Below are 21,895 nucleotides of genomic sequence, written 5' to 3'. Positions count from 1 at the left end.
ATCTTCAAAAGGAAAACGAATCACTTCGCGCCGAACAGATCAGTTCCGCTCAGGAAGGATTTGAACCACCATGTCTTAAATGCATTGAGCGCGATAATGCTACTTCTGTTGCTGAATGTTCCACTGCTACTGCTATTGCAATATCTTCAACTTTTGATGTGGTAACTAACCCCTCTGCTGAGGATACCACTGCTATTGCTGATGAGAATGCTAGGTTGAAGACATTGCTTGAAACAGGGATGTACAAAAGTCTTAAAGGACATCAGACATTATGTGATGTCCTCAAGAAGCAGATTCTGAACCGAAACCCTAGGAAAGAGGGTGTTGGGTTCGTAAGGAAAATAAATGCAGATGGCTCTTACTGGAAACCTAAGCAGTACCCCAAAACCACATGGGTTGCTGCAAAGGAACCTTCAGCAGATCCATCCAATTTATCTGGCTTCACATGTGCGAACCCCATTATTATTGATGAATCCTTTGATGCAAACTATAAACTGTTTAAGAATCAGAATGGTGAAGTGTTTGCCAGGTACATTGGTACTAACTGCAGGAATGGACCGCCTATGAAGAAGATCTGGGTTCCGAAAAAGTGTCTGGAAAATCTTCCTGTGAATGTCTTCATGACACCTCACTTGAAGAAGACAAACCTCAGACCAAAGGCTTCATACGGTCCAAAGGCTTCATACAAACAGAGGACTCACCTGAGTCACACTAACGCAAATGTTTTGCAGGGAAACCATACTCAGGCATATGAATATGAGAGTGGTACATCGAACCATCATGTTCATATGACCAAAAATTATTCTGCTTATTCCTATGAGTATTATTGTCCACCTGCAAGACTGTTTGCTAAGGCTTCAAAGCCAAAATTCTCAGATGCTGCACTTAGACTTATTGCTTCCAAGCCACCCTTGAAGATGTGGGTGGTTAAGAAAGCTTAACTCTCTTTTGCAGGGAAAGGTCTCCAGCAGAAAAACAAAATCTTCTGACGCTATTGCTGGGGACCTTAAAAATCTTGTAGGGCGCAAGATAAAATGCCCGAATGGCATCATTATGTACTTCATTCCTGAATCGCATGCTACTCTCCCTATTAGTCCTAATCTGGATCTAAGTTTTCATAACCCACTGGTTCGTCAAATGTTTTTGCTTCACAATTCTCTTCGTGAAGCCTATCCCCCTAACTGCACTGTAGGGTATGACACCAGCGTCTTCAAAGTCTTCAGAATGGATTATTGACAGTGGGTGTACAAATCACATGACTGGCAAAAGAAGCCTTCTTATGGACTCAACCTTACGTCCATTCGACAAGAGCCACATCACATTTGCTGACACTGGTAAAAGTAAGGTATTGGGTCTAGGTAGAGTTGCAATCTCAAAGGATCAACACATGGATAAAGTCATGCTTGTTGAATCCCTTGGCTTCAACTTAATGTCTGTCTCAATGCTTTGCGATTTGAACATGATCGTAATGTTTGGAAAATATCGTTGCCTAGTACTAATGGAATCTGACAAGTCTCTAGTGTTTGAAGGGTATCGAAAAGATGATCTGTACGTGGTAGATTTCTCAGCAGGGCCACAACTTGCAGTATGTCTTCTTGCAAAAGCTTCAGAATGCTGGCTTTGGCATCGGAGGCTTGGGCATGCTGGCATGAGGAACCTCCACACCCTTGCGAAGAAGAAGCATGTCATAGGCATCGAGGGCGTCAAGTTCAAGAAAGATCACTTATGCGGTGCCTGTGAAGCAGGGAAGATGACAAGGGCAAAACATCCTTCGAAGACAATCATGACTACTACTCAACCCTTCGAACTGCTCCACATGGATCTTTTCGGCCCCACTCACTACTCAACTTTTACTACTACTGCTTGCCTCTATGGCTTCGTCATTGTTGATGATTACTCTAGATATACTTGGGTGCACATAATCCTTTACAAGACTGAAGTGCAGGATGTCTTCAGACGCTTCGCCAATCGTGCTATGAACAATTTTGGCGCCAAGATAAAACACATCAGAAGTGACAATGGCACTGAATTCAAGAACACTAGCCTTGATACATATCTTGATACCTTGGGCATCACACATGAATTCTCAGCTCCGTACACGCCACAGCAGAATGGCATCGTCGAACGCAAGAACAGAACACTCATTGAGATGGCCAGAACAATGCTAGATGAATACAAGACTCCAAGAAAATTCTGGACTGAAGCCATTAACACTGCATGCCATACAATCAATCGTGTTTATCTTCACAAGCTTCTGAACAAGACATCTTATGAACTCCTAACTGGCAAGAAGCCAAATGTCAGTTACTTCAGAGTATTTGGCGCAAGGTGCTGGATCAAGGACCCACACCACACCTCAAAGTTTGCACCAAAAGCACATGAGGGCTTTATGGTTGGATATGGAAAGGATTCGCACTCCTACAGAGTCTTCAATCTCTTTCATTACAAAGTGGTTGAAACAGTGGATGTGCGGTTCGATGAGACAAATGGTTCACAAAGAGAGCAACTTCCAAATGTGCTAGATGAGATTCCAGCTAGTGAATCAATCAAGCTAATGGGAACTGGAAAGATTATACCTTCTGAAGCTCATCCTGAAGAAGAACTTATCATCTCAGCACCTGATCAACATGAAGACAATGCTCAGCCTGAAGACATTCCTCCCAACAACAACACAGATCAGCAAGAGCAAAGTCTTTCCCCTGTACATCCTCGTGTTGCCAATGAAGTGCAGATTGACAGAATAATTGACAGCATCAATGCACCTGGTCCACTCACTCGTTCAAGGGCAACTCAGCTAGCAAATTTCTGTGGGCACTTCGCATTCGTCTCAATATCAGAACCCAAGAAAGTTGAAGAAACCTTCATGGAACCTGAATGGATTCAAGCTATGCAAGAAGAGCTTCAACAGTTTGAGCTGAATAATGTATGGGAACTGGTTAAGCGTCCTGATCCACGGAAGCACAACATAATAGGCACCAAATGGATATACCGCAACAAACAAGATGAGCATGGTCAAGTTGTCAGAAACAAAGCTCGTCTCGTTGCTCAAGGATATACTCAAGTGGAAGGCATTGACTTCGATGAAACATTTGCTCCCGTGGCTAGGCTTGAAGCCATACGCATTCTGCTGGCCTATGCAAATCATCATAACATACTTCTATATCAAATGGATGTGAAAAGTGCCTTTCTCAATGGCAAGATTGAAGAAGAAGTGTATGTTGCACAACCGTCTGGCTTTGAAAATCCAAAACATCCTGACATGGTATACAAGCTCAACAAGGCACTGTATGGCCTCAAACAAGCCCCTAGGGCCTGGTATGACACACTCAAATACTTCCTGAAGAGCAAAGGCTTCATACCTGGTTCCCTGGATCCCACTCTTTTCACGAAGACATATGATGGTGAACTATTTGTGTGCCAAATATATGTGGATGACATTATCTTCGGCTGCACCAATCAGAAGTACAGTGAAGAGTTTGGATATATGATGCAAGAGCAATATCAGATGTCCATGATGGGGGAGCTGAAGTTCTTCCTTGGTCTTCAAATACGACAACAACGCAATGGCATCTTCATATCTCAAGAGAAGTATCTCAAAGATTGCCTGAAGAAGTTCGGTATGCAAGACTGTAAAGGCTTCACAACACCAATGCCAGCCAAACATCATCTAGGTCCTGACGACAATGGTAAAGAGTTCGATCAAAAGGTATACCGCTCCATGATTGGTTCTTTGCTTTACTTATGTGCATCTAGGCCAGATATTATGCTTAGTGTTTGCATGTGTGCTCGATTTCAAGCGGCACCAAAGGAGTCGCATCACTTAGCTGTGAAGCGAATTCTTCGATATTTGGCTCACACCCCAACTCTAGGATTATGGTATCCAAAGGGCTCAGAGTTTGATTTGGTTGGATTTTTGGATGCTGATTATGCTGGTGACAAAGTTGATCGCAAGTCTACATCAGGCACATGTCACTTTCTGGGACGATCACTTGTATGTTGGACTTCTAAGAAGCAGAACTGTGTATCTCTCTCCATTGCTGAATCTGAATACATTGCTGCTGGATCTTGCTGCGCTCAGCTTCTGTGGATGAAGCAAACACTCAAGGATTATGGCATTCATCTGAAGCAAGTACCACTTTACCGCGACAACGAAAGTGCCATCAAGATTGCCAACAACCCAGTTCAGCACTCGAAGACAAAGCACATTGAAATTCGTCATCACTTTCTCAGAGATCATGTTGTGAAGGAAGACATTGATATCATACACGTCAACACTGAAGAACAATTGGCAGATATCTTCACCAAGCCCTTGGATGAGAAGAGATTTTGCAAGTTACGGTGTGGGCTAAATATCCTGGAATCCTCAAATGTCCTGTGATCAGGCACACATCCTAACACTTATGCATATGATGACTTAGATGTGCAATGCACAAAGTAAAGTATATCTTCAATCAATGAAGACATACATTCTAAGTGTGAATACATTAATGTGGAATTTGACTTCGGAGCGCCACGATAATTGTGCGTCGTGTCTGGGTCTAATACTTCCTATACGGTGGGTAACGCCACCACCAAACGTTCTATTTTGAAGTGTTTCACTCATGGCGTTACCTTGCAATATCTTCACATTTGGTTTGGCTTCAAACTCAACATGTCTTCATGATTATCTTCACTATGTTGATTATATAGATGTATACATACTAGTGTTCTGTCCTCTACAGCATTCACTTATAGCTATGTCTTCTTGGTTGAATCTTTTGAACTTAGTGGATGTGATCGGACCCTAATCTCTCTATGCTTTCTATCTCAAATTCTATCTCTCCAAGTCATATGCATTCTATTGAAACTGTCGAATGTCTTCACTGCGTCCTTGTCAGCAGAAGATATAGAGACAACCATAAAGTCTGTTTTCAATGCTCATTCCTCCACATAAAATCCGGAGAAGCAGGAACGACCGCCCGACAATCCAGGCGTGCGTGGGACATGGAACAAACCCCAAACTTCCACAAACAGGCCACGCGTTCCTCAGATGCGAATCGCCAGGGGCACCTGTGTAATAGCACAGTGCCGCCCCTGTGCCTATAAATTCACACTTACCGCGGTCATTATCTCCTTCTTCCACCCTCGCACGAACCCTAGCGCCACCGCTAGCTCTCGACGACGCCGGCGACGAAGCGCTTCGCTGCCGTAACCTCTCCGACACTGTCCTCACGCCGACCGCGGACATCGTTCTCTCCGCCGTCGCCGTAGGTGTCTTCCGTCGCCAAGTTAGGGCACGGAGGACTGAACTGCTCGGCATCATCTCCCACTTCCGTCTAGCAGTTCCAAGTGTGGTAAATAAAACTTCTTTTTACAGCCCCTTTTGATCTCATAGTTCTGTCACTTTCTACCATAAGAAGTTTATCTTCACACAAGTTAGATCTCTCAATCTGCATCTCATAAAATGCCTAGTATATTCACTTGTGCTTCATGAAGTAGTTAGATTCCTCACTTGTACTGATCTGTGGGTTCGTACAAATTTGGAACCAACTTCTTATCTATGAGTGAATGTCTTCGCACGATGAGGTCAATGTCTTCTAAACTGATTAATCTTCAAAACCTTATGAGAATGCATATGACCTCTTCCCCTTCCCTCGCACCTTAATGCTGTCACAGGTACATGTCCGTGGGAGAATCCTTCGGTTCTCATAGTCTGCATTCATTTGCAGAATTCCTACAGCATCACATAAATTCTCCTGAAGCCAGTTCCTGTTGGTCCAGCAAAAGAAAGCCTTTGAAGCCTTTGAAAGTTTTGAAGCCTTTCAAGTTAAAGTTTATGGCTTCAGAAGCAGCAGCAAGGAAGGGGGGCAGACAACGACGGGAAGGAACTTCCAAAGATCTGCCTGAAGACCTGGCAGATATGTATAAAATAGATCCTGAAGAGAATTATGGGCAGCGCAAGACCCGAATCCAATGGATTCGACGCTATTGGGCTGAACAATGGTTCAAATACCGCTTCACAACCCAAGAGTATGCTGAGAAAAGTGCCATCAAAAGACCGTGGGGAGACATCTTATACAAAAACCTTGTACCCAGGTCCAGAGATGAAGCTATTGCCCAAAGCTTCTATCCATGCATGGTTCGTGGGCCACAGCCTGATGATGCACATCCCTCGTCACTACTCTGGTGTCGTGATGACAATCTATTCAAGCACAACTTTCAGTTTGCCCAACAATCAGCGAAGCAGAACAAGAAGAAGTTGGGGTTAGACTTCAACCCTGGTCCCTCAGCACCAAGGGTAGATGGCACACGCTACGCAGAACCCAATATCATCGGTCCGTATGCCAATCTTGAGGGCCTCATCACCCGCATCTTAGTCCAAGGGACTGCCGTGAGTGACCCTCCAGCTGACTCTGAGTCTGATGAAGCTCCTGCTGTACCGAAGCCAAAGCAGTCGAAGAAGCAAAAAGCTTCAAAGCCAGCCCCTTCATCAAAAATCTCAAGGGCGAAGCCATTGGCAACTGCACCTCCTGAAGACAGTGTGCAGTCTGAAGACGTATCCCGCGCCTCCAAGCCCCAGAAGGCCAAGGTGCCTCAGCCACACACCGGCAAAGAGCTCACAGTTGCTGCCATTCTGCGCAGCGAAGCCATTGATCTGTCAAGTGATGAAGATCTTGGAGATGACGCTCTAGAGCAGCTCATCAAGAGCAAAGAAGAAGCTGAAATCTTCAACAATTTGCCTCTCTTTGATGTCGCCATCATCCACAACTTCATCGACGAATGGTTTGCCACACCAAACATCAGCTTCGAAGATCTGCAGCTGCCTGTTGGCCTCAGCGTCGCCTTCCAAGGCGCAACTGCTTCAGAACTTGCCATTGCCCAGCGCATTGTTGAACTGAAGCAGAAAATTGATCATGAAAAGGCTCAGTTCAAGAAGAATATGGCCAAGCTCATCGTGCAAGAAGTGAAGAGCTTCAAGACCATGTTGCATGAGCTCAAGGAAAATTTTCTGAAGAAGCGTGCAAAAGCTCAGGGCTCACGTGAGCGGATGAAGTCTCTGGCTGAAAGATGTGTACAAGCCTACAATGAGGCTGAGAAGCGCAAGGCACTTGGGCGTCCTGGCATTGACCCCAAGATGGCCGCGAAGAAGAAGAAGAAGCCTGCTATGGCTGAACCAGAGGCACCTAGGCAAGAAGCAGTTCCAATTGTCTTCCCAACTGCAACGACTGGCTCGAAGCCAAAGAGCCGGTCAACAGCTTCAGAGCTCAAGAAGACAAGAACTGCTGAGGCTGAAGCCAGGAAGAGGAAAAGCTCTGAAGCCTCTCCTACTGGCCCCAGCAAGAAAAAGCGAAAGATCAAGAAATCTCGGGCTGCTCCCATAGAGCCCTTGATAGTTGAACCTATCTCTATGGTTCACCCCAACGCAGAACGACAACTGACAGTTCATGAGCCTGCTTCCACAGAGGCTCCTGAAGCTAAAGACATACCAGCAGCCGACCCCATTGCTGCTGAAGACATTGGTCATCAGGACAATGTACAAGATGATGCAGCCCTTCCTCAGTATGCACAAAGCCAGCTCATTAGCATTGGTCGTCCTCTGACGCCAATTGCACAAGATGCGTCATGGGCGGATCACCCTCAAGAGGAAGAAGACAATGAGGCCCAGCCCACTCCAACCCCACAGGCGTCATCTGCATTCTGCAGGCTTCACAAAGGTCCAAGGCCTCAAGTCTATGCTGAAGACATTCCGGCTGCATCAGCCGCAGAAGAAGAAGTACCACAAGAGCCCACTCCTCTGCTCCACCAAGAAGCAGTTCTCCACGAGAACGTGCTTGTGACCGACCCTCCAGCTAGTCAAGCGGAGGCTGAAAATGTTGAGGCTGCCACAACCAACACTGAAGCCAATGTGGAGCCCTCCCCACCAAAAGCTTCAGCAGACAGCGAAGCTACTGATCCAGACACTTCTGTTCCTGAGTCTGCTGCAGGTCCTCAATTTGATTACCATGTTGAGCACAGGCCTCATGTCCAGAAGCCAGTCCCAAGGCTGCCAAGGTTCCCAGGTCCTGCATCAGCACCTGGCTCCTTTGACATCAATAGCTTCAAGGTAGACAATACGTTCTTCAACAGCTCCAAGAACCCCTATTCAAGGGAAAGGATTTCATCAGATAGGTTCTGGAGCTATCCTCAACGCAGCTACTATTCATGCATCCTATACAACCAAGGTCGCATCTTCCCGCACAAGCGCCTTGATGTTGAAGCCATTGCTGGTCTGCCCTGCTTAGAGGAAGCGCTGGATTGCTTTAAGCAAGTGGGTCTGCTGCAGTTTATAACTGATGAAGAGCACTGGAATGAAGAGCTTCTGTTGCAATTCTATGCCACCCTACACATCAAAGGATACAACAGAGATCCGAAGACTTGGGCCCTGGAGTGGATGACCGGCAATGTCCATCACGAAGCCAATGCATTCGATATCATTGAGCTCACCGGCCTGCCCACTCCTGGCGAACTCTTCGAGGAAGGCTGTCCACTACACACTGAAGCTCTTGAGAGCATATTCCAGAGGCCTGAACCAAATATGAGTCAGATGCTCTCCATGATGAAGCCATTGCCCCACGATGCTCCTTATCCAACAGAGTTCTTTGTTGAAGACTTTGAGTACCTGCCCAGAACCATCTATCACATTATCCGGCGGACTCTCCGGCCTATTAAAGGGCACTCTCCAAATGCCAAGATCGAGGGTGCAATGAAGACTCTGATTTTCTGTATCCTTCATGGCAAATGCTTCAACGCACAGGATTTCTTCATACACCAACTCGCTGCATCAGGCTCAGATCTGTTTGGTTTAAAGTTCTATGCTCCTTGGGTAATGAGACTGATCAAGCTTCACTCTACGATCTCATATCAGCCCTCAGCCCGCAACCATCGGATCTTCTTGCCAGATGTGGATACCTCTGCTGAAGCTATATATCCTAATCCTGCCAAGTAACCTTTGAGTCTTCAGAATGCAGAACACCAGAGCTTCACTCAAAACGATGAAGGTGTTGAAGCCATCTCCAGGGTGTATCCTTTGGCTGGCACTACACGTGCGCCACACCCTGCTTCAACTGAAGCCACTGATAGTGCAACTGCTTCCAGACCCAAGAAGCGCGCTCGTGTTCTCAATAACCGAGAGCTTCTTGTGGCCCTTCATCAAAAACAAGATAGGCATCACGACTGGCTAAAGCGTCAGATGAAAAGCCTCTTGGTGGATGTTAATCGTCTTTGAAATCTTGCCACCAAGAATGCTTTCGTCACTCATGAAACCTGTCGTCGTACATGGAAAGGGCTATCAATGATGTGTACTGAAGCTGAACTTGAAGAGGATGGCTTCACTGAGCGATTCAAGTTTGACACCACACCTCCTAGAAGGGCTGTGATGCGCAACACACCATCACTTGAAGACTCTGAGTTTTGTTCATCTGCTGCCACAGTCACTGCCAAAATCATTGATGAAGAAGATGATGCTACATCACCGCCACCTGCTTCAGCACCTCCAAGCTCTTCTGCACCGCCAAACACCTCCAACGACCCTGCTGCTCCTGGGAACAAGTAGACACTCTATGTCTTCAAACCTTTTTGGTCCTTGCTGACAAAAGGGGGAGAAGCATATGGGTTGATAGTCTTCAAGCGGGTCCATATGGGCGGGTGCTTTATGTTTTGCTATATTTTGCTTCGTGCTTACAACTCTCGTTTTTGCTTCATTTGGTTCTTTGAGTTGTAACACTAAAACTCGATGGTCGTCTGCTACTTGTTTGCCACCCTGTTTGCGAAGATAAATTTCGCATGTGCGACGATAAATTCCGCACTTATCTCATTCTGCAGACGTCCATTTTCCATTATGCATGCCATTATCTTGATATACTTTCACATGCATAGTGGATTGTCATCATAAGCTGAATTGGATCTCCACAAGTACAACCTGCCATGTGCATTTGCATTCCAAAAGCAAATTAACTTTATGCACATCTTCAGGGGGAGCCCTTGAAACTTATGAAGACAATTCCTTATCCTTTACAATTTCACAGACTATATTCCCCGTTGAAAACTTCAACTAGTTTGTCATCAATCACCAAAAAGGGGGAGATTGTAAGTGCATCTAGTGCCACCCCTAGTTGGTTTTGGAGTATTGACGACAAACCTAGTTGAGGGACTAATGTGTTTGTGAGAATTGCAGGATAACACAGGTAGAAGTCCCTCATTGATTCGGTTTTACTACCAGAGATGACCCCTAAAAATGTATGAAGACATTGAAGCCAAAGGTGGTATATGAAGATATTCACATTGAAGACTATGACAAAAGAAGACACGTTATGAAGCCTATGGAGCTCGAAGACTTAGATCTTTTGTAGTTCTTTTTCTTTTGTGTTGAGTCATAGGAACCACCGTACTGTTAAGTGGGGTCCAGGAGAACCAGTCAGAATGATTGAAGTGATGCCTAAACCAAAAAACCTATGTCTTCGAGTGAAGACAATGAGAGCGAATCTTGTCCAGAGCCGGACAAGTCAGCTTTGCTTGTAGCCCAAGTAAAGTTGCCATGAGAGCTTGAAATCTGACCATTGAGACACGTGTCAGTTCCTTAGTGACCCAGGGTCATTTCGGACAAATCAGGTCGGGTTGCCAAGTGGCTATAAATAGCCCACCCCCTACAACCATAAACGGTTGGCTGCTCAGATTTTAGTGCACGGCTTTTGTCGTTTGAGAGCAACCCACCTCGAAGCCTTTGAGAGAAAATTCCTAGCAAGGAGAAAAGCCCTAACCACCCAGAGCCAGAGGACATTGGGCATCACTTAAGTCTTCTTGTCTGTGTGATCTGAAGACTTATTACACTTGAGGACCTCCAGACGGTTAGGCATCGCGTTCAGAGCATCCAAGATACATTGTGGATTGCCAGTGAACGAAGTCTGTGAAGGTTTGGGAGTCTACCTTGAAGACTTACCAGAGTGATTGGGTGAGGACTATGTGACCTTAGCTCAAGGAGAATACGGTGAGGACTTGGTGTCCTAAGCTCCATGTTCAGGACTGGGTGTCCGGGACTGTGTGTCCTAAGGTTTAAATACCTAGCCGCTCGAACTAGACGTACAGTTGTCACAGCAACTGGAACTGGTCCAACACATCATTGTCTTCAACGAGTCACCGGTTTCATCTTCACTTCCTTTTTCTTACTGTTACTCATTGTGAAGCCATTGCATGCTTGCTCTATCTTTTGTCTTCACAACGTGAATGTATGATCTGTTTGGCTTCATAACTTCTTCCTACCTGATCCTTATTACACTGCAGCTGTTTGTCTTTGTGCTTTCACTCTATTGAATACTTGACCATGGCTTGCCTAGTGTAATCTAACTTCCGCTGCATAGTAATAGGCAAAATCTTCGTTGTTTGTCTTCATAACTCCCACGTTTTGAAGACTTTCATAAAAATCGCCTATTCACCCCCCCCCTCTAGTCGATATAACGCACTTTCAGTGGTGAACCCCATCTGAGATGGTGTCTAGATTGGATCTGGTGGTTCTGGACTCTGTGGCGGATGGATCAATATTTCGTTGACTCCCCTAGGGTTTTGGGAATATTGGGGTATTTATAGAGCAAAGAGGCGGTCCGGGGGGGCACCCGAGGTGGGCACAACCCACCAGGGCGCGCCCCGGGCCTCCTAGCGTGCCCTAGTGGGTTCTGCTCCCCTCGGGGCACCCCCCCAAGCGCAGCCAGGGCCCGTTGTGTTCCTTCTGGCCCATAAAAATTCTCTGAAAAGTTTCATGGCATTTGGACTCCGTTTGATATTGATTTTCTGCAATGTAAAAACATGGAAAAAACAGCAACTGGCACTTGGCACTATGTCAATAGGTTAGTACCAAAAAATGATATAAAATGACTATAAAATGATTATAAAACATCCAAGATTGTTAATATAATAGCATGGAACAATCAAAAATTATAGATACATTGGAGACGTATCAACATCCCCAAGCTTAACTCCTACTCGTCCTCGAGTAGGGAAGTGATAAAAACAGAATTTTTGATGTGGAATGCTGCCTAACATGACCTATCATATTTCTTTCTTTGTAGCATGGACATTTGGACTTTTATATTGTTCAAAGCAACAGTCTAGTTTTGACATAATAATTTGAATACTCAAGCATATCAACAAGCAACCATGTCTTTCAAAATATCAACGCTAAAATAAGCTATCCCTAGCCCATCATGCTCATCCATTGATCCATTCATGAAACACACTCACAAGCTACACCCTATACTCAAGTAAGATCATATTGCCTCCTAGTTGGTGCTTTTATAAGAGAAGATGGAGACTCAAATTCAAAATAAAAATTGCATAAAGTAAAGCCCTTCGCAGAGGGAAGTAGAGATTTGTAGAGGTGCCAGAGCTCAAAGTGAAAAACTTAGAGATAAAAACATTTTGGGAGGTGTATCCATCCCACCAACGAAAACGACTTAGAGTTCCCAGCACTTTCCATGGTATATATATCATAGGCGGTTCCCAGACAGAAAATAAAGTTTATTCCTTTTTCCACCACACTTTCACTTTCCATGGCTAACTGTATCCACGGGTGCCCTCCATACCAACACTTTCCAAGGAATTTATCATTTGACAACATAAAGTAAATTCATTTTTTCATTTCGGGACTGGGCATCCCTAATACCTTTGCCTTACTCTCGTGTAATGACAAGTGAATAACACTCATCTTGAGAATAACACATCTAGCATGGAAAATATTAGCCACCCCTCACCGCTCCGCGAGTGAAACGAACACACAAAAGAGAAGTTTATTTTTGAAAATTAGAGATGGCACATGCAAATTTGCTTAGAACGGCAAAAGAATACCGCATATAGGTAGATATAATGGACTCATGTGGCAAAACTGGTTTAAAGGTTATGGATGCACAAGTAGTGATCATACATAGTGCAAAATGAAGGCTAGCAAAAGATTGAGAAATGACCAACCAAGAAACAGATAATCTCATAAGTGAGCATTAAGCATAACTAACACCAAATAATGCACCATAAGTAGGATATACTTTCATTGCATAACTATTGACTTTCGTGCTTGCATAGGGAATCACAAACCTTAACACCAATATTCCTAATAAAGCATAATTACTCATCAAGATGACTCACATATCACATCATCATATCTCAAAACTATTACTAAGAATCAAGTTTATTTTGTCCAATGATCTTCATGAAAGTTTTATTATATCCTTCTTGGATATCTATCACTTTGGGACTAATTTTCATATGTTGCTTTTCATAAGCTCAAACAAATATAAGTGAAGATCATGAGCATAATATTTCTTTCTCTTAAATTAATTGAAGTGAAGCAAGAGAGAATTTCTTGAAAATTTTACTAAATCTCAAATAAATCTAAGTGAAGCAAGATAACATTTCTTCAAAAATACTAAAGCATACCGTGCTAAAAAAGATATAAGTCATGAAAAGTTTAAGTGAAGCATAAAGAGAAATTCTAACAAGTCATGACATAATTTTGGCTCTCTCAAATAGGTGTGTACAGCAAGGGATCAAGACTTAAAACACAAAATAAAACAAGCAAAGACTCATATCATACAAGACGCTCCAAGCAAAACACATAGTATGTGACGAATAAAAATATAGCTTCGAGTAAAATACCGATGGTCATTAGAATAAAGAGGGGATGCCACTCGGGGGCACCCCCAAGCTTAGTTGGTTGCTCATTTTTGGATAATAGCTTGGGATGCCAGGGCATCCCCAAGCTTAGGCTCTTCTACTCCTTATTCCTTCATCCATCGTAAGATAACTCAAAACTTGAAAACTTCAATCACACAAAACTCAACAAAACCTTCATGAGATCCGTTAGTATAAGAATAACAAATCACTACTATAAGTGTTGTATCAAACCAATTCATAGTTTGTTCTTGCATTATATCTACTGTATTCCAACTTTTCTATGGCAAAAACTCATCAAAGAAAACCATAGAGCCATCAAAATAAGCACACAACACAAAGAAAACAGAATCTGTCAAAACAGAACAGTCTGTAGCAATCTGACTATTTCGAATACTTCTATAACTCCAAAAATTCTGAACAATTAGGATGACCTGAAAAATTTGTATATGGATCTACTTCAAGTGGAATGGGTATTTTACCGTTCTCTGGTAGGAAATGAAAATTCTTTTCGTGAGCGCAAAAGTTTCTGTTTTTTTAGCAAGTTCAAACAACTATCACCCAAGAAGATACTAAAGGCTTTACTTGGCACAACCACTAATTAAAACATAAAAAACACAATCATAACAGTAGCATAATTGTGCTAACACTCAAGAACAAAAAACAAAAAGCAAAAAAAACTTTTATTCATTGGGTTGCCTCCCAACAAGCGCTATAGTTTTACCCCCTTAGCTAGGCATAAAGCAAGAATCTAAGTTTTGTCATCTTTGGTCCGAGATCCATAAGATGCCCTCATGATTTATTAATATGGTGGCCTAATTCTTGTTCTAGGAAAGTGTTCCATACCCTTCCTCAAAGTAAATTGGAACTTAATATTGCCTTCTTTCTTATCAATCACGTCACCAATAGTGCGTAAAAATGGTCTACCAAGAATAATTGGACAAGATGGATTGCAATCAATATCAAGAACAATAAAATCTATGGGCACATAATTCCTATTTGCAAGAATAAGAACATCATTAATTCTTCCCATAGGCTTTTTAATAATAGAATCCGCCAAGTGCAAATTTAAAGAGCATTCTTCAAGATTGGTAAGACCAAGCACATCACATAAATATTTCAGAATAGTAGAAACACTAGCACCCAAGTCACACAAATAAAAACACTCACAATTTTTAATCTTGACTTTGATAGTAGGTTCCCATTCATCATGCAATTTTCTTGGAATTGAAACTTCTAACTCCAACTTTTCTTCAAAAGCTTTCATCATAGCATCAACAAAATGTTTAGTAAAAGCTTTATTTTGTTCATAAGCATGGGGTGAATTTATCATGGATTGCAACAAATGAATACAATCAATCAAAGAGCAACTATCATAATTAAAGTCTTTGTAATCCAAAAGAGTGGACACATCACCAGCTAAAGGTTTAACCTCTTCAAACCCACTTTTATCAATTTTCTCAACAAGATTTTCACCCTCTGAATTATTGGGACGCCTTCTACCTAAAGTTGAATCTTCTCCAGTCCCTTTTTCATCAATATTAACTTTACTAAACAAGGAATCAATAGAAGAAACACCAATCATTTTAAGATCTTCATCACTTTTGCGGAAGAAATCACTAGAAAACGCTTTTTCTAAGAATTCTCTTTTAGCTCTAATCATAGCGGTTCTTTTCTTACTTTCATCCATAGAAACATAAAGAGCTTTAATTGATTCATCAACCTTAGGCACAAAAATTTTCATCTTGAGATTTTCCACATCATGAGCAATTCTATCAACACTTCTAGATAAATCATCAATCTTACTAATACGTCTCCATCGTATCTACTTTTCCAAATACTTTTGCCCTTGTTTTGGACTCTAACTTGCATGATTTGAATGGAACTAACCCGGACTAACGCTGTTTTTAGCAGAATTACCATGGTGTTATTTATGTGCAGAAACAAACGTTCTCGAAATGACCTGAAACTTCACGGAACCACTTTTCAGAAAATAAGAAAAATACCTGCAAAAGATGAAGGGCAGGGGGCCCACCACCTCTCCACGAGGGTGGGGGGTGCGCCCCCTACCTCGTGGGCCCCCTGTTGCCTTTCTGACTCCAACTCCATATATTGAGTTTCGAGGAGAAAAAAAATCAAAGAGAAGAAATCATCGCGTTTTACGATACGGAGCCGCCGCCAAGCCCTAAAACCTCCCGGGAGGGCTGATCTGGAGTCCGTTCGGGGCTCCGGAGAGGGGAATCCGTCGCCATCGTCATCATCAACCATCCTCCATCACCAATTTCATGATGCTCACCGCCGTGCGTGAGTAATTCCATCATAGGCTTGTTGGACGGTGATGGGTTGGATGAGATCTATCATGTAATCGAGTTAGTTTTGTTAGGATTTGATCCCTAGTGTCCACTATGTTCTGAGATTGATGTTGCTATGACTTTGCTATGCTTAATGCTTGTCACTAGGGCTCGAGTGCCATGATTTTAGATCTGAACCTATTATGTTTTCATCAATATATGAGTGTTCTTGATCCTATCTTCACTACAAAAAATACACTTCCGCGATGATACATGTTTGTCACAGTAGGTCGCATTTTCTTTCATGCATGCACATCCATGATGATTTTATGACAGAATCAAGATAGTCATACCTGTGTTGTCGTAGAAGTGTTCCATGACATTACCAAAATTATCATCACGGAAGTGTCCACTTCCATGACGACAAATCTCGCGTCACAGAAGTGCTTTCGTTAAGGGTGACCGACACGTGGTATCCACCGTAACGGAACACCGTTAAGCTATCGGGTCGGGTTTTGGATACGATAACCCGTTAACAGCCCCGACCAATGGGGATTTTCCATGTGTAAAATCATCATTGGCTGGAGGAAACACGTGTCGGCTCATCGTTGGGACAGATGTCATCCACTCATTGGACAGAAGGTGCCTATGATACGTCGACACGTGGCACGGCCCAACAGAGGCCCATTCCTGTGAAAAGGCCGGCCCGTTTGACTTGGTCAAAAGGTGGCAGGCTGGCCCATGTAAAGTCTGTTAACGGCATGTTCGCATATAGCCCATTTACAGCCCGCTAACCCAAGGCCCGTTACGCCCTATCAGAATTAGGCCCAGTAGCGTCATCTGGGCCACCCAATATGACTCCAGCCCGTTTTCACTTCTGGCCCATGTATGGCCCATGACGTCTTTCGACCCATATGAGGCCCTATGTAACTCTTGGCGTATTAACGGCCCGTGGTGAAACTGGCCCGTAATGAACATTGTATCACTTTACACCCATTAACGGCCCGTGGTGAAACTGGCCCATAATGAACAGTGTATCACTTTATACCCATTAACGGCTCGTTATTCCGTTGGGCCGTTTCCAGCCCATGTTATCTTTCGGCCTTCTCAGTGCCCATTTATTCTTGGGCTCATTTCCAGCATTCGTTTACTTATGGCCCGTTACTGTCATTTTCTGCTTGTGGGCCAAATTCAGCCCGTGGTTACAGTTGGCCTGTTTTGTGGTCCGTTAATACGTTGGGCTGTTTTCATATCGTCATCAAACGACCTATTAACGATGGCCCGCTATGGTCGGCCCATGAACGGACGATTCCAACTCTAGCCCGTTTATGGCCATAATGCGGCCTGTTATTGGCCCATGTTTGGCCAATCGATCATACTGCCCGTATAAGGCCCATTGATGATACGGCCCGTAGAAGGCCCATTGTTTCTACGGCCCGTAGAAGGCCTATTGTTTCTATGGCCCGTAGAAGGCCCACTGTTTCTACGGCCCGTAGAAGGCCCACTATTTCTACGACCCATAGGAGGCCCAGTGTCACTACAGTAAATATTAGCCCATGGTTATTGTGGCCTAGTTTTGAAAAATAGGTTATTGCAGCCACTAGCAAACCGCGGAAAAAGAACTGCAATGACTACAAGAAACAAATAAACAAGACAACAATGAAATAAATAAGAAAGCAACTTAGGCTAGGCTATCACGGCTATCACACATATTACATCCACTGGGCATCAAAGTTTGCCACCAGTGCAAATAAACACGTCGACAAAAGAATATACAAAACTGAGAGCACTTCAAAAGGCATTAGGCCTGGCCAGGTCGCCCCCCCAACAGCTGAAGAAGCTGAGTAGACCTTAGTTGTGTCAACAATAGATGCATCAACACTAGATTTAAGGCATGATGGTGCGCACGGCAGTCCTCTGACATCTTCATTGCATCTTTGACTTCAAGTTGGAGCTGAGCTGAAGCAAGCTTTTCCGCTTTAAGTTGAGACTGAAGAAGTCAAACTGATTGAGGCAGCGACTGCATAGAGGTTGTCTCACACCTGCTGGTGAGTAGCTTCAACTCACTGTCTTCATCAAGACAGGACCTTGGGGTCATCTTGCTGTCCTCAAGATGGTTTGGCTCACTATCTTCCCTAAAGTTTTGCCTGGCGTAAGAGATACGAGTATGAAAGAGAAACAAGGAGACACGTAACAGGTTTCACAATTATATAAGCAAATAAATGGATCTGTTCTGCATAAGGAACATGTTATTACAACTACAATTTGAAACTGGTAGTTGTTGCAAACATCCAATCAGATGTAAACAGCAAAGCAAACAGCAGTGGAGGAAATGATGCCTATCCAAATCTATACTAGAACAAAGTTTGAAGGCTTGAGAAGGATGAACTTACATTACATGTTAATACGGGCTGGACAAAGCCCTTCTCCATGTTGATGGAAGGATAATTCAATAAATTCCCCAAAGAAAATTCTTTATAAGTGTTGCCATTATTCTACATTTTGCAAAGATTAAATATAGATCAAATAATATTGGAAGAAACAGAGGATAATGAAGCTCAGGTGCAGACTGATGATACATAATCAAATAGCAATTAATTAAGTACAGCGTTACAAGGCAAAAGGGAGAGAGGTACTGACAAGAGCAATGCAGAGCCCATTATTGTTTTGAGATCGTATGATCCTTTGAGCAAGGAGATTCATTTGAAATTAGTTTTCATACAAAAGAGAAGGTAAGGCACAAGCAGAAAATTAGGAGTTCAAATTTTGAATTGATATCATAGACAGTACCTGACGTTGGGCTCCCAACAGTTCTAATAGGGGTTTGGCCACTGGAGTAGGGGTAAAGTGTGGTACAGTTGGGCCTATGTTTTCTGTGGCTGCTGATCTATCGGATTTAACAGGTATCACTACCTTTTCCAAATACCTACTGTGTACTCCTTGAGGATCTGCACTCACCCACTTCGTTTTGGACATCTATTACGAAAGAACAACATTTGACTGAAAAAACATAGTGTGACGACACATGGAATAGGTACAGAAAATGGATAGGTATGGCATATACTCATATATGATGCTTAAACTAAGCAGATGGTGTAACCAAGTAGAAGTAATGCAAGAGGTCAGATGCAAAATATGTGCGACCAATACAACTTTGCAAAGTTAGAGCAATCACCTTGATGGCTGAATAAGATAGGTCATCCTCCACCATGCCAAGTTTGTTAGCCAGTGGATCATTCCGCAATATTACTCTTGTGCGCCCATTCTCATATTCATTTTGATAATGTTCAATATCTGACATGCATGAAAACATAAAAACAAGTGAGATTTTCTTTGTAATGCAGAAGTGATTCTAATCCAGTACTGCCTCCCTGTAAACCCCTTTGTGCTATCTCTACAATTCTTTTAAAAGATGCCATGCATGCTGTAATTTGTTGTGTGCATTAATATAATGTGGCCTACTACTCAAAATATGAGAGCTCCAGAAGTGATGACACTTCGCAGATGATAGCTTCAACATATAGTAAAGAAGAACAAGTCGACCTAACCTGACAGATTCAAAATATACTAAGGGAGAACAACTCGACCTGACCAGTCGACCGCAAGAGAAGAGTATCATCTTAAAGAAGAGCAGAAGAGCAAGCAGATTGAAGATATTACAAGTCTTTCAATACAATGTCGGTTGGCCACCCATGATGAACCAGAGCGCACAGATAAATACTATTCTTTTCGGTCTCTCCATATGTGTCTCACATGTATTTCAAAACTAAGTAGGAACATTTAGCTAACCAATTAAACATCTCTCAGTTTTACTAATATCAGCAATAATATCAGATATGAATTTGTACAACTAAGCTTGTTTAGCTCGATGGGTGGAGCAGCGCTATTACGACACGAACCACATAGGCCGATTGTGGTCATCATAAAATGGGGGAAAACATAAGCATGATGAGTATAGTGTTGACCGTGGCAGTGGGATGGCAGATCTGAAGCTGCAAACCGCGCAAAGGGTAGTTAGCAACTGATGTTTGCTTTGAAATAACAACTAAGATTTGGTATGGACAAGAAAGTACGGTCAACAAGTGACAAAGAAATGCAATTATGCTGTCTCTCTATATGTCGCGACATGCATTTGGAAACTCAAGTGGGACCTTTAGCTAACCAATTAAATGTGTCGGTTAACTAATATCAGTATCATATCACAATCATATTTGAACAACTAAGCTTTCGAATTCTGAGTGTTGTGTTGTTTAGCTTGAAGGGTGGAGTAATGCTAGTACGACAAAAAGCACCTACGTAGATCATAGTAGAGTAGATAAAAGGGGAAAACCCTAAGCATCAAGAGAAAAATCAGGAAAGTGGAACTACTGGACCAGTGGGTGGTGCACATGCTTTTCGAAACGAATATAGGAACATTAGGTGGCCAATTAAACATTCTCTGTTTTAGTGATATGAGCATCATATCAGATTCGTATTTCAACACGTAAGCTTTGGGTTGAGGTCTTGAGGAGCAGTGCTAGCACGACACGAAGCACCTACAATGATGGTAGTGAATATAAAGGGGGAAAACCATAAGATTTACGAGTATAGTGCCCGTGCCATGGCGGATCTGAAGGTGCAAACCGGACAAAGCTACTTCACAACCAATGTTTGCTTTCAACTAGCCACTACGATTTGGTACGGACAAGAAAAGTAAAGTAAACAAATTACAATCTATTTTCCGGGTGAGATCAATAACTTAAGCACATATGGAAGAGTACCACCTCACTTGCGACGCCGTGTAGGCCTATGCTGATACGTTGAGGGTGCTGCGGGTGCGATGGCTGTCGGCTGCGGGGAAGAAGACTTTAGACGGCAGACGGCCGGGTCGGGGGATATATCCTGTTGCCATGGATGAGGCGGTCGTAGGAGCGACAACGGTAAGGTGGACGACGACGCCGATGAAGCGAGAGGAGGCGATGAAAGGATCCTAGTCCAGCGACGTGGATGAGAGACGTCCATCTCTTGCAGTGGACGATGGGGTAGGGGTAGCGGCTCCGGCAAGGTGGAGGATGGGGTGGCGGATGGAGGAGGCTGGCCGCAGTGCGGAGGTTGTCGTGCCGCCGATGGTGTATGAATGGGGAAATGGAGGGGAGGGGGGGGGATCTCAAACTTTGGGATGCGCTTCTCTGAAATGGGGGAAAGTTACGAACTTATCCCCCGTTTAAAATTTCGGACATCGCGTCGGTTGGGGATAGAACGGTAATCTCGCATCTCCCAAATATTTGCCGGTAACTATTTCGGGTGAGGAGAGGGTTTTTTGTCGCCCACGGTTGGCGCCCACGGTGTATGAACGGGGCTGACAGGTAGGGCGGTTGTGTCACATCTGATGGAAGTTACACATCTGCCCCTATTTAAAATATTAGCCTACATAGATTTCGGACGAGGAGAGTTTGTTTTGCCGCCCACCATGTATGAATGGGGAAATGGAGGAAGAGACACATGTCTTTCGGACGAGCTTGAATCAAATGTGTTTTGCCACCCACATTTGGTGCCCATCGGGTCTGAATGGGCTCAGAGGCCGTTGTGTCACGTCTGATTGAAGTTACTAGTCTACCCATATCGACAACAGTGTAAATCCGGTCGATAAGGATGTCAAGTGTCAGGGGTAGACAGTAATTTCCATCTCGCAAACACTTGCTTCGGGCAGCCCACAAATTATAGTGGGTGTTTAGCCGCTTCGTTCAAAACTTGGGAGAATTAGCATTCATGTTTGCCCTGGGACCTGGCAAACTAAATTCAAATCCAATTTGTATTCGATTATGATTATCCACAAATAATTATACGTTTTGTTATTTATTTCTTCAAAACCACAACAAAGATTTATTCCACCTTTATAAATGATTATGATTTAGAAATGTCGTGATCTTCGAATTCAGTAGGTTGGATACACT

The sequence above is a fragment of the Triticum aestivum genome, chromosome 3A, assembly GCF_018294505.1.
Source record: "Triticum aestivum cultivar Chinese Spring chromosome 3A, IWGSC CS RefSeq v2.1, whole genome shotgun sequence".
In the NCBI taxonomy this organism is placed as follows: Eukaryota; Viridiplantae; Streptophyta; class Magnoliopsida; order Poales; family Poaceae; genus Triticum; species Triticum aestivum.
The sequence above is the reverse complement of the archived record's forward strand: the minus strand, read 5'-3'. Positions refer to the sequence as shown.